This window comes from Columba livia, chromosome 14 (genome assembly GCF_036013475.1).
Source record: "Columba livia isolate bColLiv1 breed racing homer chromosome 14, bColLiv1.pat.W.v2, whole genome shotgun sequence".
Taxonomy (NCBI): Eukaryota; Metazoa; Chordata; class Aves; order Columbiformes; family Columbidae; genus Columba; species Columba livia.
The window spans coordinates 20,563,924-20,578,009 of NC_088615.1; positions in this window are offsets into that span (position 1 = coordinate 20,563,924).

Here is a 14,086-nt window from a genome sequence, read left to right on the forward strand (position 1 = left end):
TCTTACTTCTTTCTTTTTTCTTTCTTACTTCTTTCTTCTTTCTTTCTTACTTCTTTCTTACTTATTTCTTACTTCTTTCTTTCTTCTTTCTTACTTCTTTCTTACTTCTTTCTAAATTCTTTCTTTCTTCTTTCATTCTTCTTTCTTTCTTCTTTCTTACTCCTTTCTTTCTTACTTCTTTCTTACTTCTTTCTTACTTCTTTCTTTCTTACTTCTTTCTTACTTCTTTCTTACTTTTTTCTAACTTCTTTTTTCTCCTTTCTTTCTTCTTTCTTTCATCTTTCTTTCTTACTTCTTTCTTACTTCTTTCTTTCGTAATTCTTTCGTACTTCTTTCTTACTTCTTTCTTTCTTCTTTCTTTCTTAATTCTTTCTTACTTCTTTCTTACTTCTTACTTTTTTCTTTCTTACTTCTTTCTTTCTTACTTCTTTCTTACTTCTTTCTTACTTCTTTCTTACTTCTTTCTTACTTCTAACTTCTTTTTTCTTCTTTCTTTCTTCTTTCTTTCTTCTTTCTTTCTTGCTTCTTTCTTACTTCTTTCTTACTTCTTTCTTTCTTAATTCTTTCGTACTTCTTTCTTACTTCTTTCTTTCTTACTTCTTTCTTACTTCTTTCTTACTTCTTTCTTACTTCTTTCATACTTCTTTCCTACTTCTTTCTTACTTCTTTCTTCTTTCTTTCTTACTTCTTTCTTACTTCTTTCTTACTTCTTTGTTTCTTCTTTCTTACTTCTTTCTTACTTCTTTCTTACTTCTTTCTTAATTCTTTCTAACTTCTTTTTTCTCCTTTCTTTCTTCTTTCTTTCATCTTTCTTTCTTACTTCTTTTTTACTTCTTTCTTACTTCTTTCTTTCTTAATTCTTTCGTACTTCTTTCTAACTACTTTCTTTCTTACTTCTTTCTTACTTCTTTCCTACTTCTTTCTTACTTCTTTCTTCTTTCTTTCTTACTTCTTTCTTACTTCTTTCTTACTTCTTTCTTACTTCTTTCTTTCTTATTTCTTTCTTTTTTCTTACTTCTTTCTTTCTTACTTCTTTCTTTCTTCTTTCTTACTTCTTTCTTACTTCTTTCTTACTTCTTTCTTACTTCTTTCTAACTTCTTTTTTCTCCTTTCTTTCTTACTTCTTTCTTCTTTCTTTCTTACTTCTTTCTTACTTCTTTCTTAGTTCTTTCTTACTTCTTTCTTACTTCTTTCTAACTTCTTTCTTACTTCTTTCTTACTTCTTTCTAACTTCTTTCTTTCTTCTTTCTTTCTTCTTTCTTACTCCTTTCTTTCTTACTTCTTTCTTACTTCTTTCTTACTACTTTCTTACTTCTTTCTTACTTCTTTCTTACTTCTTTATTACTTCTTTCTAACTTCTTTTTTCTCCTTTCTTTCTTCTTTCTTTCTTCTTTCTTTCTTCTTTTTTTTTCTTACTTCTTTCTTACTTCTTTCTTACTTCTTTCATTCTTAATTCTTTCGTACTTCTTTCTTACTTCTTTCTTTCTTACTTCTTTCTTACTTCTTTCTTACTTCTTTCCTACTTCTTTCTTACTTCTTTCTACTTTCTTTCTTACTTCTTTCTTACTTCTTTCTTAATTCTTTCTTTCTTCTTTCTTACTTCTTTCTTCTTTCTTTCTTACTTCTTTCTTACTTCTTTCTTACTTCTTTCTTACTTCATTCTTACTTCTTTCTTACTTCTTTCTTACTTCTTTCTAACTTCTTTTTTCTCCTTTCTTTCTTCTTTCTTTCTTCTTTCTTTCTTACTTCTTTCTTACTTCTTTCTTACTTCTTTCTTTCTTAATTCTTTCGTACTTCTTTCTTACTTCTTTCTTTCTTACTTCTTACTTACTTCTTTCTAACTTCTTTCCTACTTCTTTCTTACTTCTTTCTTCTTTCTTTCTTACTTCTTTCTTACTTCTTTCTTACTTCTTTCTTACTTCTTTCTTACTTCTTTCCTACTTCTTTCTTACTTCTTTCTTTTTTCTTTCTTACTTCTTTCTTCTTTCTTTCTTACTTCTTTCTTACTTATTTCTTACTTCTTTCTTTCTTCTTTCTTACTTCTTTCTTACTTCTTTCTTACTTCTTTCTTACTTCTTTCTGACTTCTTTCTTACTTCTTTCTTCTTTCTTTCTTACTTCTTTCTTACTTCTTTCTTACTTCTTTCTTACTTCTTTCTTACTTCTTTCTTACTTCTTTCTAACTTCTTTTTTCTCCTTTCTTTCTTCTTTATTTCTTCTTTTTTTCTTACTTCTTTCTTACTTCTTCCTTACTTCTTTCTTTCTTAATTCTTTCGTACTTCTTTCTAACTTCTTTCTTTCTTACTTCTTTCTTACTTCTTTCCTACTTCTTTCTTACTTCTTTCTTCTTTCTTTCTTACTTCTTTCTTACTTCTTTCTTACTTCTTTCTTTCTTCTTACTTTCTTCTTTCTTACTTCTTTCTTTCTTACTTCTTTCTTTCTTCTTTCTTACTTTTTCTTACTTCTTTCTAACTTCTTTCTTACATCTTTCTTACTTCTTTCTTACTTCTTTCTTACTGCTTTCTAACTTCTTTCTTTCTTCTTTCTTTCTTCTTTCTTTCTTCTTTCTTACTCCTTTCTTTCTTATCTTCTTTCTTACTTCTTTCTTACTACTTTCTTACTTCTTTCTTACTTCTTTCTTACTTCTTTCTAACTTCTTTTTTCTCCTTTCTTTCTTCTTTCTTTCTTCTTTCTTTCTTCTTTTTTTCTTACTTCTTTCTTACTTCTTTCTTACTTCTTTCTTTCTTAATTCTTTCGTACTTCTTTCTTACTTCTTTCTTTCTTACTTCTTTCTTACTTCTTTCTTACTTCTTTCTTACTTCTTTCTTACTTCTTTCCTACTTCTTTCTTACTTCTTTCTACTTTCTTTCTTACTTCTTTCTTACTTCTTTCTTAATTCTTTCTTTCTTCTTTCTTACTTCTTTCTTCTTTCTTTCTTACTTCTTTCTTACTTCTTTCTTACTTCTTTCTTTCTTACTTCTTTCTTACTTCTTTCGTAATTATTTCTTACTTCTTTCTAACTTCTTTTTTCTCCTTTCTTTCTTCTTTCTTTCTTCTTTCTTTCTTACTTCTTTCTTACTTTTTTCTTACTTCTTTCTTACTTCTTTCTTACTTCTTTCTTACTTCTTTCCTACTTCTTTCTTACTTCTTTCTTTTTTCTTTCTTACTTCTTTCTTCTTTCTTTCTTACTTCTTTCTTACTTCTTTCTTACTTCTTTCTTTCTTCTTTCTTACTTCTTTCTTCCTTCTTTCTTCCTTCTTTCTTACTTCTTTCTGACTTCTTTCTTACTTCTTTCTTCTTTCTTTCTTACTTCTTTCTTACTTCTTTCTTACTTCTTTATTACTTCTTTCTTACTTCTTTCTTACTTCTTTCTTACTTCTTTCTAACTTCTTTTTTCTCCTTTCTTTCTTCTTTCTTTCTTCTTTCTTTCTTACTTCTTTCTTACTTCTTTCTTACTTCTTTCTTTCTTAATTCTTTCGTACTTCTTTCTTACTTCTTTCTTTCTTACTTCTTTCTTACTTCTTTCCTACTTCTTTCTTACTTCTTTCTTCTTTCTTTCTTACTTCTTTCTTACTTCTTTCTTACTTCTTTCTTTCTTCTTACTTTCTTCCTTCTTACTTCTTTCTTTCTTCTTTCTTTCTTCTTTCTTTCTTCTTTCTTACTTCTTTCTTTCTTACTTCTTTCTTTCTTCTTTCTTACTTCTTTCTTACTTCTTTCTTACTTCTTTCTTACTTCTTTCTGACTTCTTTCTTACATATTTCTTCTTTCTTACTTCTTTCTTACTTCTTTCTTACTTCTTTCTTACTTCTTACTAACTTCTTTCTTACTTCTTTCTTATTTCTTTGTAACTTCTTTCGTTCTTCTTTCTTTCTTCTTTCTTTCTTACTTCTTTCTTACTTCTTTCTTAGTTCTTTCTTACTTCTTTCTTACTTCTTTCTAAATTCTTTCTTACTTCTTTCTTACTTCTTTCTTACTTCTTTCTAACTTCTTTCTTACTTCTTTCTTAATTCTTTCTTACTTCTTTCTAACTTCTTTCTTTCTTCTTTCTTTCTTCTTTCTTTCTTATTTCTTACTCCTTTCTTTCTTAATTCTCTCTTACTTCTTTCTTACTACTTTCTTACTTCTTTCTTACTTCTTTCTTACTTCTTTCTTACTTCTTTCTTACTTCTTTCTAACTTCATTTTTCTCCTTTCTTTCTTCTTTCTTTCATCTTACTTTCTTACTTCTTTCTTACTTCTTTCTTACTTCTTTCTTTATTACTTCTTTCGTACTTCTTTCTTACTTCTTTCTTTCTTACTTCTTTCTTACTTCTTTCTTACTTCTTTCTTACTTCTTTCTTACTTCTTTCTGACTTCTTTCTTACTTCTTTCTTTCTTCTTTCTTACTTCTTTCTTACTTCTTTCTTACTTCTTTCTTACTTCTTTCTTCTTTTTTCTTACTTCTTTCTTACTTCTTTCTTACTTCTTTCTTTCTTCTTACTTTCTTCTTTCCTACTTCTTTCTTTCTTACTTCTTTCTTACTTCTTTCTTACTTCTTTCTTACTTCTTTCTTACTTCTTTCTAACTTCTTTTTTCTTCTTTCTTTCTTCTTTCTTTCTTCTTTCTTTCTTGTTTCTTTCTTACTTCTTTCTTACTTATTTCTTACTTCTTTCTTTCTTAATTCTTTCGTACTTCTTTCTTACTTCTTTCTTACTTCTTTCTTACTTCTTTCTTACTTCTTTCCTACTTCTTTCTTACTTCTTTCTTCTTTCTTTCTTAATTCTTTCTTACTTCTTTCTTACTTCTTTCTTACTTCTTTCTTTCTTCTTTCTTACTTCTTTCTTACTTCTTTCTTACTTCTTTCTTACTTCTTTCTTACTTCTTTCTGACTTCTTTCTTACTTCTTTCTTCTTTCTTTCTTACTTCTTTCTTACTTCTTTCTTACTTCTTTCTTACTTCTTTCTTTCTTCTTTCTTTTTCTTTCTTTCTTATTTCTTACTTCTTTCTTACTTACTTCTTTCTTACTTCTTTCTTACTTCTTTCTTACATCTTTCTTACTTCTTTCTGACTTCTTTCTTACATATTTCTTCTTTCTTACTTCTTTCTTACTTCTTTCTTACTTCTTTCTTACTTCTTTCTTACTTCTTTCTTACTTCTTTCTAACTTCATTTTTCTCCTTTCTTTCTTCTTTCTTTCATCTTACTTTCTTACTTCTTTCTTACTTCTTTCTTACTTCTTTCTTTATTACTTCTTTCGTACTTCTTTCTTACTTCTTTCTTTCTTACTTCTTTCTTACTTCTTTCTTACTTCTTTCTTACTTCTTTCTTACTTCTTTCTTACTTCTTTCTTACTTCTTTCTTACTTCTTTCTGACTTCTTTCTTTCTTCTTTCTTTCTTCTTTCTAACTTCTTTTTTCTCCTTTCTTTAATCTTTCTTTCTTCTTTCTTTCTTACTTCTTTCTTACTTCTTTCTTACTTCTTTCTTTCTTAATTCTTTCGTACTTCTTTCTTACTTCTTTCTTTCTTCTTTCTTACTTTTTCTTACTTATTTCTAACTTCTTTCTTACTTCTTTCTTACTTCTTTCTTACTTCTTTCTGACTTCTTTCTGACTTCTTTCTTACTTCTTTCTTCTTTCTTTCTTACTTCTTTCTTACTTCTTTCTTACTTCTTTGTTTCTTCTTTCTTACTTCTTTCTTACTTCTTTCTTACTTCTTTCTTACTTCTTTCTTAATTCTTTCTAACTTCTTTTTTCTCCTTTCTTTCTTCTTTCTTTCATCTTTCTTTCTTACTTCTTTTTTACTTCTTTCTTACTTCTTTCTTTCTTAATTCTTTCGTACTTCTTTCTAACTACTTTCTTTCTTACTTCTTTCTTACTTCTTTCCTACTTCTTTCTTACTTCTTTCTTCTTTCTTTCTTACTTCTTTCTTACTTCTTTCTTACTTCTTTCTTACTTCTTTCTTTCTTATTTCTTTCTTTTTTCTTACTTCTTTCTTTCTTACTTCTTTCTTTCTTCTTTCTTACTTCTTTCTTACTTCTTTCTTACTTCTTTCTTACTTCTTTCTAACTTCTTTTTTCTCCTTTCTTTCTTCTTTCTTTCTTACTTCTTTCTTACTTCTTTCTTAGTTCTTTCTTACTTCTTTCTTACTTCTTTCTAAATTCTTTCTTACTTCTTTCTTACTTCTTTCTTTCTTCTTTCTAACTTCTTTCTTTCTTCTTTCTTTCTTTCTTCTTTCTTTCTTCTTTCTTTCTCCTTTCTTTCTTACTTCTTTCTTACTTCTTTCTAACTACTTTCTTACTTCTTTCTTACTTCTTTCTTACTTCTTTCTTACTTCTTTCTTACTTCTTTCTTACTTCTTTCTTCTTTCTTTCTTACTTCTTTCTTACTTCTTTCTTACTTCTTTCTTACTTCTTTCTTTCTTTTTTCTTACTTCTTTCTTTCTTCTTTCTTACTTCTTTCTTACTTCTTTCTTACATATTTCTTACATCTTTCTGACTTCTTTCTTACTTCTTTCTTCTTTCTTTCTTACTTCTTTCTTACTTCTTTCTTACTTCTTTCTTACTTCTTTCTAACTTCTTTTTTCTCCTTTCTTTCTTCTTTCTTTCATCTTTCTTTCTTACTTCTTTCTTACTTCTTTCTTACTTCTTTCTTACTTCTTCCTTACTTCTAACTTCTTTTTTCTTCTTTCTTTCTTCTTTCTTTCTTCTTTCTTTCTTGCTTCTTTCTTACTTCTTTCTTACTTCTTTCTTTCTTAATTCTTTCGTACTTCTTTCTTACTTCTTTCTTTCTTACTTCTTTCTTACTTCTTTCTTACTTCTTTCTTACTTCTTACTTTCTTCTTTCTTACTTCTTTCTTACTTCTTTCTTTCTTCTTTCTTTCTTCTTTCTAACTTCTTTTTTCTCCTTTCTTTAATCTTTCTTTCTTCTTTCTTTCTTACTTCTTTCTTACTTCTTTCTTACTTCTTTCTTTCTTAATTCTTTCGTACTTCTTTCTTACTTCTTTCTTTCTTCTTTCTTACTTTTTCTTACTTATTTCTAACTTCTTTCTTACTTCTTTCTTACTTCTTTCTTACTTCTTTCTGACTTCTTTCTGACTTCTTTCTTACTTCTTTCTTCTTTCTTTCTTACTTCTTTCTTACTTCTTTCTTACTTCTTTGTTTCTTCTTTCTTACTTCTTTCTTACTTCTTTCTTACTTCTTTCTTAATTCTTTCTAACTTCTTTTTTCTCCTTTCTTTCTTCTTTCTTTCATCTTTCTTTCTTACTTCTTTTTTACTTCTTTCTTACTTCTTTCTTTCTTAATTCTTTCGTACTTCTTTCTAACTACTTTCTTTCTTACTTCTTTCTTACTTCTTTCCTACTTCTTTCTTACTTCTTTCTTCTTTCTTTCTTACTTCTTTCTTACTTCTTTCTTACTTCTTTCTTACTTCTTTCTTTCTTATTTCTTTCTTTTTTCTTACTTCTTTCTTTCTTACTTCTTTCTTACTTCTTTCTAACTTCTTTCTTACTTCTTTCTTACTTCTTTCTAACTTCTTTCTTTCTTCTTTCTTTCTTCTTTCTTTCTTCTTTCTTACTCCTTTCTTTCTTACTTCTTTCTTACTTCTTTCTTACTACTTTCTTACTTCTTTCTTACTTCTTTCTTACTTCTTTCTTACTTCTTTCTAACTTCTTTTTTCTCCTTTCTTTCTTCTTTCTTTCTTCTTTCTTTCTTCTTTTTTTTCTTACTTCTTTCTTACTTCTTTCTTACTTCTTTCATTCTTAATTCTTTCGTACTTCTTTCTTACTTCTTTCTTTCTTACTTCTTTCTTACTTCTTTCTTACTTCTTTCTTACTTCTTTCCTACTTCTTTCTTACTTCTTTCTACTTTCTTTCTTACTTCTTTCTTACTTCTTTCTTAATTCTTTCTTTCTTCTTTCTTACTTCTTTCTTCTTTCTTTCTTACTTCTTTCTTACTTCTTTCTTACTTCTTTCTTACTTCATTCTTACTTCTTTCTTACTTCTTTCTTACTTCTTTCTAACTTCTTTTTTCTCCTTTCTTTCTTCTTTCTTTCTTCTTTCTTTCTTACTTCTTTCTTACTTCTTTCTTACTTCTTTCTTTCTTAATTCTTTCGTACTTATTTCTTACTTCTTTCTTTCTTACTTCTTACTTACTTCTTTCTAACTTCTTTCCTACTTCTTTCTTACTTCTTTCTTCTTTCTTTCTTACTTCTTTCTTACTTCTTTCTTACTTCTTTCTTACTTCTTTCTTACTTCTTTCCTACTTCTTTCTTACTTCTTTCTTTTTTCTTTCTTACTTCTTTCTTCTTTCTTTCTTACTTCTTTCTTACTTATTTCTTACTTCTTTCTTTCTTCTTTCTTACTTCTTTCTTACTTCTTTCTTACTTCTTTCTTACTTCTTTCTGACTTCTTTCTTACTTCTTTCTTCTTTCTTTCTTACTTCTTTCTTACTTCTTTCTTACTTCTTTCTTACTTCTTTCTTACTTCTTTCTAACTTCTTTTTTCTCCTTTCTTTCTTCTTTATTTCTTCTTTTTTTCTTACTTCTTTCTTACTTCTTCCTTACTTCTTTCTTTCTTAATTCTTTCGTACTTCTTTCTAACTTCTTTCTTTCTTACTTCTTTCTTACTTCTTTCCTACTTCTTTCTTACTTCTTTCTTCTTTCTTTCTTACTTCTTTCTTACTTCTTTCTTACTTCTTTCTTTCTTCTTACTTTCTTCTTTCTTACTTCTTTCTTTCTTACTTCTTTCTTTCTTCTTTCTTACTTTTTCTTACTTCTTTCTAACTTCTTTCTTACATCTTTCTTACTTCTTTCTTACTTCTTTCTTACTTCTTTCTTACTTCTTTCTTACTTCTTTCTAACTTCTTTTTTCTCCTTTCTTTCTTCTTTCTTTCTTACTTCTTTCTTACTTCTTTCTTAGTTCTTTCTTACTTCTTTCTTACTTCTTTCTAAATTCTTTCTTACTTCTTTCTTACTTCTTTCTTACTTCTTTCTAACTTCTTTCTTACTTCTTTCTTAATTCTTTCTTACTTCTTTCTAACTTCTTTCTTTCTTCTTTCTTTCTTCTTTCTTTCTTATTTCTTACTCCATTCTTTCTTAATTCTCTCTTACTTCTTTCTTACTACTTTCTTACTTCTTTCTTACTTCTTTCTTACTTCTTTCTTACTTCTTTCTTACTTCTTTCTTACTTCTTTCTAACTTCATTTTTCTCCTTTCTTTCTTCTTTCTTTCATCTTACTTTCTTACTTCTTTCTTACTTCTTTCTTACTTCTTTCTTTATTACTTCTTTCGTACTTCTTTCTTACTTCTTTCTTTCTTACTTCTTTATTACTTCTTTCGTACTTCTTTCTTACTTCTTTCTTTCTTACTTCTTTCTTACTTCTTTCTTTCTTCTTTCTTACTTCTTTCTTACTTCTTTCTGACTTCTTTCTTACTTCTTTCTTCTTTCTTTCTTTCTTCTTTCTTACTTCTTTCTTACTTCTTTCTTACTTCTTTCTAACTTATTTTTCTCCTTTCTTTCTTCTTTCTTTCTTCTTTCTTTCTTACTTCTTCCATACTTCTTTCTTACTTCTTTCTTTCTTAATTCTTTCGTACTTCTTTCTTACTTCTTTCTTTCTTACTTCTTTCTTACTTCTTTCTTACTTCTTTCCTACTTCTTTCTTACTTCTTTCTTCCTTCTTTCTTACTTCTTTCTTACTTCTTTCTTTCTTACTTCTTTCTTTCTTCTTTCTTACTTTTTCTTACTTCTTTCTAACTTCTTTCTTACATCTTTCTTACTTCTTTCTTACTTATTTCTTACTTCTTTCTAACTTCTTTCTTTCTTCTTTCTTTCTTCTTTCTTTCTTCTTTCTTTCTTCTTTCTTACTTCTTTCTTTCTTACTTCTTTCTTACTTCTTTCTTACTTATTTCTTTCTCCTTTCTTTCTTCTTTCTTTCTTCTTTCTTTCTTCTTTCTTACTTCTTTCTTTCTAACTTCTTTCTTACTTCTTTCTTACTTCTTTCTTACTTCTTTCTTACTTCTTTCTAACTTCATTTTCTCCTTACTTTCTTCTTTCTTTCTTCTTTCTTTCTTACTTCTTTTTACTTCTTTCTTACTTCTTTCTTATTTCTTTCTTACTTCTTTCTTACTTCTTTCTTACTTATTTCTTACTTCTTTCTTTCTTCTTTCTTACTTCTTTCTTACTTCTTTCTTACTTCTTTCTTACTTCTTTCTGACTTCTTTCTTACTTCTTTCTTCTTTCTTTCTTACTTCTTTCTTACTTCTTTCTTACTTCTTTCTTACTTCTTTCTTACTTCTTTCTAACTTCTTTTTTCTCCTTTCTTTCTTCTTTATTTCTTCTTTTTTTCTTACTTCTTTCTTACTTCTTCCTTACTTCTTTCTTTCTTAATTCTTTCGTACTTCTTTCTAACTTCTTTCTTTCTTACTTCTTTCTTACTTCTTTCCTACTTCTTTCTTACTTCTTTCTTCTTTCTTTCTTACTTCTTTCTTACTTCTTTCTTACTTCTTTCTTTCTTCTTACTTTCTTCTTTCTTACTTCTTTCTTTCTTACTTCTTTCTTTCTTCTTTCTTACTTTTTCTTACTTCTTTCTAACTTCTTTCTTACATCTTTCTTACTTCTTTCTTACTTCTTTCTTACTTCTTTCTTACTTCTTTCTTACTTCTTTCTAACTTCTTTTTTCTCCTTTCTTTCTTCTTTCTTTCTTACTTCTTTCTTACTTCTTTCTTAGTTCTTTCTTACTTCTTTCTTACTTCTTTCTAAATTCTTTCTTACTTCTTTCTTACTTCTTTCTTACTTCTTTCTAACTTCTTTCTTACTTCTTTCTTAATTCTTTCTTACTTCTTTCTAACTTCTTTCTTTCTTCTTTCTTTCTTCTTTCTTTCTTATTTCTTACTCCATTCTTTCTTAATTCTCTCTTACTTCTTTCTTACTACTTTCTTACTTCTTTCTTACTTCTTTCTTACTTCTTTCTTACTTCTTTCTTACTTCTTTCTTACTTCTTTCTAACTTCATTTTTCTCCTTTCTTTCTTCTTTCTTTCATCTTACTTTCTTACTTCTTTCTTACTTCTTTCTTACTTCTTTCTTTATTACTTCTTTCGTACTTCTTTCTTACTTCTTTCTTTCTTACTTCTTTATTACTTCTTTCGTACTTCTTTCTTACTTCTTTCTTTCTTACTTCTTTCTTACTTCTTTCTTTCTTCTTTCTTACTTCTTTCTTACTTCTTTCTGACTTCTTTCTTACTTCTTTCTTCTTTCTTTCTTTCTTCTTTCTTACTTCTTTCTTACTTCTTTCTTACTTCTTTCTAACTTATTTTTCTCCTTTCTTTCTTCTTTCTTTCTTCTTTCTTTCTTACTTCTTCCTTACTTCTTTCTTACTTCTTTCTTTCTTAATTCTTTCGTACTTCTTTCTTACTTCTTTCTTTCTTACTTCTTTCTTACTTCTTTCTTACTTCTTTCCTACTTCTTTCTTACTTCTTTCTTCCTTCTTTCTTACTTCTTTCTTACTTCTTTCTTTCTTACTTCTTTCTTTCTTCTTTCTTACTTTTTCTTACTTCTTTCTAACTTCTTTCTTACATCTTTCTTACTTCTTTCTTACTTATTTCTTACTTCTTTCTAACTTCTTTCTTTCTTCTTTCTTTCTTCTTTCTTTCTTCTTTCTTTCTTCTTTCTTACTTCTTTCTTTCTTACTTCTTTCTTACTTCTTTCTTACTTATTTCTTTCTCCTTTCTTTCTTCTTTCTTTCTTCTTTCTTTCTTCTTTCTTACTTCTTTCTTTCTAACTTCTTTCTTACTTCTTTCTTACTTCTTTCTTACTTCTTTCTTACTTCTTTCTAACTTCATTTTCTCCTTACTTTCTTCTTTCTTTCTTCTTTCTTTCTTACTTCTTTTTACTTCTTTCTTACTTCTTTCTTATTTCTTTCTTACTTCTTTCTAACTTCTTTCTTACTTCTTTCTTTCTTCTTACTATCTTCTTTCTTACTTCTTTCTTTCTTACTTCTTTCTTTCTTCTTTCTTACTTTTTCTTACTTCTTTCTAACTTCTTTCTTACTTCTTTCTTGCTTCTTTCTTACTTCTTTCTATCTTCTTCCTTTCTTCTTTCTTTCTTCATTCTTTCTTCTTTCTTTCTTCTCTCTTACTTCTTTCTTTCTTACTTCTTTCTTACTTCTTTCTTACTTCTTTCTTACTTCTTTCTTACTTCTTTCTAACGTCTTTTTTCTCCTTTCTTTCTTCTTTCTTTCTTCTTTCTTTCTTCTTTCTTTCTTACTTCTTTCTTACTTCTTTCTTAGTTCTTTCTTACTTCTTTCTTACTTCTTTCTAACTTCCTTCTTACTTCTTTCTTACTTCTTTCTTACTTCTTTCTTACTTCTTTCTTACTTCTTTCTTACATCTTTCTTACTTCTTTCTGACTTCTTTCTTACATATTTCTTCTTTCTTACTTCTTTCTTACTTCTTTCTTACTTCTTTCTTACTTCTTTCTTACTTCTTTCTTACTTCTTTCTAACTTCATTTTTCTCCTTTCTTTCTTCTTTCTTTCATCTTACTTTCTTACTTCTTTCTTACTTCTTTCTTACTTCTTTCTTTATTACTTCTTTCGTACTTCTTTCTTACTTCTTTCTTTCTTACTTCTTTCTTACTTCTTTCTTACTTCTTTCTTACTTCTTTCTTACTTCTTTCTTACTTCTTTCTTACTTCTTTCTTACTTCTTTCTGACTTCTTTCTTTCTTCTTTCTTTCTTCTTTCTAACTTCTTTTTTCTCCTTTCTTTAATCTTTCTTTCTTCTTTCTTTCTTACTTCTTTCTTACTTCTTTCTTACTTCTTTCTTTCTTAATTCTTTCGTACTTCTTTCTTACTTCTTTCTTTCTTCTTTCTTACTTTTTCTTACTTATTTCTAACTTCTTTCTTACTTCTTTCTTACTTCTTTCTTACTTCTTTCTGACTTCTTTCTGACTTCTTTCTTACTTCTTTCTTCTTTCTTTCTTACTTCTTTCTTACTTCTTTCTTACTTCTTTGTTTCTTCTTTCTTACTTCTTTCTTACTTCTTTCTTACTTCTTTCTTACTTCTTTCTTAATTCTTTCTAACTTCTTTTTTCTCCTTTCTTTCTTCTTTCTTTCATCTTTCTTTCTTACTTCTTTTTTACTTCTTTCTTACTTCTTTCTTTCTTAATTCTTTCGTACTTCTTTCTAACTACTTTCTTTCTTACTTCTTTCTTACTTCTTTCCTACTTCTTTCTTACTTCTTTCTTCTTTCTTTCTTACTTCTTTCTTACTTCTTTCTTACTTCTTTCTTACTTCTTTCTTTCTTATTTCTTTCTTTTTTCTTACTTCTTTCTTTCTTACTTCTTTCTTTCTTCTTTCTTACTTCTTTCTTACTTCTTTCTTACTTCTTTCTTACTTCTTTCTAACTTCTTTTTTCTCCTTTCTTTCTTCTTTCTTTCTTACTTCTTTCTTACTTCTTTCTTAGTTCTTTCTTACTTCTTTCTTACTTCTTTCTAAATTCTTTCTTACTTCTTTCTTACTTCTTTCTTTCTTCTTTCTAACTTCTTTCTTTCTTCTTTCTTTCTTTCTTCTTTCTTTCTTCTTTCTTTCTCCTTTCTTTCTTACTTCTTTCTTACTTCTTTCTAACTACTTTCTTACTTCTTTCTTACTTCTTTCTTACTTCTTTCTTACTTCTTTCTTACTTCTTTCTTACTTCTTTCTTCTTTCTTTCTTACTTCTTTCTTACTTCTTTCTTACTTCTTTCTTACTTCTTTCTTTCTTTTTTCTTACTTCTTTCTTTCTTCTTTCTTACTTCTTTCTTACTTCTTTCTTACATATTTCTTACATCTTTCTGACTTCTTTCTTACTTCTTTCTTCTTTCTTTCTTACTTCTTTCTTACTTCTTTCTTACTTCTTTCTTACTTCTTTCTAACTTCTTTTTTCTCCTTTCTTTCTTCTTTCTTTCATCTTTCTTTCTTACTTCTTTCTTACTTCTTTCTTACTTCTTTCTTACTTCTTCCTTACTTCTAACTTCTTTTTTCTTCTTTCTTTCTTCTTTCTTTCTTCTTTCTTTCTTGCTTCTTTCTTACTTCTTTCTTACTTCTTTCTTTCTTAATTCTTTCGTACTTCTTTCTTACTTCTT